This window comes from Psittacula echo (assembly GCF_963264785.1).
Source record: "Psittacula echo genome assembly, chromosome: 2".
Taxonomy (NCBI): domain Eukaryota; kingdom Metazoa; phylum Chordata; class Aves; order Psittaciformes; family Psittacidae; genus Psittacula; species Psittacula echo.
Window position 1 is genome coordinate 10,992,390 of NC_137737.1, and position 4,195 is coordinate 10,996,584.

Below are 4,195 nucleotides of genomic sequence, written 5' to 3' on the forward strand. Positions count from 1 at the left end.
AGGAAAACCAGGAGAGCAAAGGTCTCAGAACCACCGGCAGCTGCTGAGAGCCCAAATAACTTCATGAGGACACCTGGGCACACCTCCTCCCCTGGCAGTCTTTTCTTCTGAGGTTCATTGGAGCCACTGGAGCACTTATTCTTTCAATTGGATTGTGTTGCATGTCACTCAACACCAGTCTGGATAATAATTTAATTTTTTATTAAGAAAATAATAATCTTTTGATAAAAGACCCTAAACCCCTCAGTTAAACTCCTTCAGAAAGCCGTTCTTGCTCATAGAATCATAGGATGGTTAGGGTTGGAAAGGACCTTAAGATCATCTAGTTCCATCACAGAAGGGTTAAGGTCATCTCCATCTCTGGAGATTGTCTAGCCCAAAGTGTTTCACACACAGCAGGGTCAACAAGAGCAGATTGCCTGGGACTGCACACAGCCAGGTTTTGAAGGTCACCAAGGATGGAGACTCCACACCCTCTGTACCAGTGTTCAACCATTCTCACGGTGAAGAAAGCCTTTTCTTACATGTAAACAGTATTTCCTGTGTTTCAGTGTGTGCCTATTGCCTCTTGTCCTGCCACTGGGCACCACTGAGAAGAACCTGGCTCTGTCCTCTTTACTCTTCCCTGCAGGTATTTACATACGCTGGTAAGACCCCTCCCTGAGCATTCTGTTCTCCAGGCTGACAACCCCAGGTCTCTCAGCGTCATTGCCTGCAATCCTTTAATTGTCTTAATCATTTTCAGCGTGTTAAATAATTTCTTTTAATTGCCTTGAAAATTTGCATAGTTCTTTTTCCAGTTGGTGTGGTTGAAACAACCGTCACCTTCGTGGCCTTTGCTGGATTGCATGTTTGTCCCTTACTCTCTAGTTTGATTTTAATAGCTTCTGCCAAGCAGTCATCACCCTCAAGGAAACTATCAAGGCAGCAGGCTGTTCAGGGCAAGAACTTCATTTACAACCGAGGAACAACAAATATTGCTTAGCTGACTGTTATAATCCTTGTACCTATTTTAGTTGCTCCTGACTAGCATATCGTAGTATAGGGACTATGTAAAACCAGCTGTTTTAAACGCACTTGCTCTATGAAAGCTAAGCGTGCTGAGGCGTTCCCGTTTGAGTATGTTTCTCCAGGTGGTAATATGCTTTTTGCCAACTTGTGGGCCTGTCATTTCACTTCCTAGCTTGGGCGGATGCCTTGCATTGCATAGGGAATGTTAGTCATCTGGATTCACCTCCCATTCAGAAATGAGGTCCTACACCTGGATCGGGCAGTCCCAAGCACAACTACAGACTGGGCAGAAAATGGATTGATTGAGAGCAGCCCTGAGGAGAAGGACTTTGGGGTGTTGGTTGGTGAGAAGCTCAACACAAGCCAGCTTCAGTGTGCGCTTGCAGCCCAGAAACCAACCTTTTGCTGGGCTGCATCAAAAGGAGCATTTCCAGCAGGTCAAAGGAGGTGATTCTCTGCCTCTACTCTGCTCTCATGAGAGCCTCCTGCAGTCCTGTGTCCAGCTCTGGGGGCAGCAACATGAGAGGGACAAGGAGCTGTTGAAGCGAGTCCAGAGGAGGCCATGGAGATGCTGCTAGGGCTGGAGCAGCTCTGCTCTGGAGACAGGGTGAGAGAGCTGGGCTGGTCTTAGAGCAGCTCCTGTTGCCTGAAGGTGCCAACAACAAATCTGGAGAGGAACTATTTAGAAGGGCATGCAGGGACAGGACAAGGGGGAATGGCTTTAACTTGACAGAAATTGAGATGAGCTCTTAGGCAAAAGCTCTTCCCTGTGAGGGTGCTGAGGTGCTGGCAGAGGGTGCCCAGAGAAGCTGTGGCTGCCCCATCCCTGGCAGTGTTCAAGGCTAGGTTGGACGGGGCTTGGAGCAAACTGGTCTAGTGGAAGGTGTCTCTGCCCCTGGCAGGGGGTTGAATCTGGATGAGCTTTAAGGCCCCTTTCAGCCCAAACTATTTGGATTCTAGATTCTAGTCCTTCCCCTGCCATTTGCCAGCACCTTATCTGCTTGTCGAAGCAAAATAATTTTCCTGCATGTTTTCTGCAAAATGTGCTACAAAGCTCCTGGCAGCATGGCACAGGGAGTCCTGTTACACCAGCAGTGATGGAGACCTGTCACATTCTGAGTGTTGCTTTGGAAGACACAGCACACCTGGCTAAACACCTTTGGTTCATTTTATGTAGCACTGAGTATATAGAAATACTAGAATCATGTAATTTCTTGACCAGTCTAACACAGTTTCTGTTAAGTGGCTTTCCTAGAAGATTAATAGAGCCTGTGCCTCTATTTGCATGGTAAGGCCCATGACGAGAGCATCTATCCAGCCACCGGCCTAGCTGGATCCCATGGGGTACAAATGGAAGGTGGCAGACTGTAAGGCAATACCCCAACAGCTCAGGGGATTTGCCTGTAAGGATTAGTTAAAGGGCACCTGTGTAATATGGTCTGTACACTGGGATTACAAATTAATTGAAGAGATGCGGTACACCGATTTCAGTGCATCACTGGCAGAGCTGTGATTCTGAGTGCAGAAGGAAGCACAGACCCAGTGCAATTAAGGGCTCTGTGTTTACAGGAAAAAAGATAATCCTTTCAAGTAGTTAAGTTCCCTCTCCTAATTTTGCAGTAATTGTTGTGGTCCTAACGCTCTGTTTCACTTTGACAAATCCTAACCTTTGTTTCATTAAGAAAGATTTTTATTGTATCCATATGGACCTATTTTTCTTTTCCTGTTTTAGAAAGCTTCCAGGTTGTATTTTTATGGAACCAAAATATTTTGCTTTTGCAGAGCTAGAGAGTTGTCAGCTGTCATGTAGCAGGAACAATTACTGAAATTAAGCAGTGTTAGAAGAGGAAATGCCTTTCCACAGAGGAGGAAATACTTTTCTCAGCCACCATCTAGTAAATGCTCTGTGTTTCCCCACAGGAAGTCACATCAGGCAAATAACATGGTTCTGGACATAGTGTGCCTTGGAGGGGACAATGAAGTTTTCAGTGCTTCGAAGCACATGTTTTAGCATGATTTGTTAAACCTGGATTAAGGCTGATTTGCGTCTGCTCCACCCTGGACCAGATACACAGCTGTCCTACATTGCACACCAGTCACTGGCATTTAAATACCATCTTTCCAAGCCATGTCTTCAGGCAGGTTATTTCCCACCTGTCAGACATCTGAAATAATAGCCCTAAGTTTAATAGCAATGCATTTCTAGGTTTGGTGTACACCAAGAAAAAAAAACAAGCAGGAATATTTACATGGATAATGTGATATATTAATCCCAATGACAGCCTAATTCAACATCTGTAAACGCTGTAAAGACCTCTACAATGCAAGCATATTGCTTGAGAGTGGAGATGATGATTGGTGTGGTTTATATCTGGTGCAGAAATTGGACCAATGTGTAACTAGAATATCAGTAATCCTGGTATGTGGGTGTTGAGAAAAGTAACTTCACAGAAGTCCTTGGAGAAAAGCAAGGGCATTTGACCAGGAAACTCCATCTAACATATGACAACCTGGTCCCAGGAATGTATTTCTAGCTAGTATTCAAAGCAAAGCATAAAGGTGTAGTCACTAACCACAGCAGAGTTGAAGCTGCATTAGTCTGCAATGCAGCACTGTACTTTACTGTTGATTCCAGTCATCCCACACCAAACAAACGAGGAACTTTTGGAGTTCTGTTTCAAACCCGTAATGCTGCCTTGAAGAAAGATTATTCTTTTTCTTTAAATCCTATCTATAAAGTGTTTTCCCATGCATGAAGAACAAAAGACCCACCAGGTATTCAGAAAACAAGCTTTCATTTATTGTGAAGCTCCTGCAACAGTAAACACCTTATCAGAAGTACAGTGAACTGGCACTACTTCTTTAAAACACTGAGCTGTCCTCCAGGAACAGCACCTGAAATACTCAAGAGAAAAGCCATAGAATAGCTCAGTGCAGGGTCCGCCTTGCTCCCTGTCCCCTGCCAGCACAACCAGTGGAGAATGGGCAGTTCATTTGCAGTTGCATTTCCTACATGACAGCTCTCAAGATCCACCAGGTGGATCACAACCTGGAACATGCCTTTTTGTATGTAGGGGCCCTCAAATGAAAGGTGTAAGAAATGAGACAAATCACAACGCAAATTCAACTTTGGAGAAAAAAGATTATTTTATAGAGCTTTAATTTAACGACTATAAAATCTATA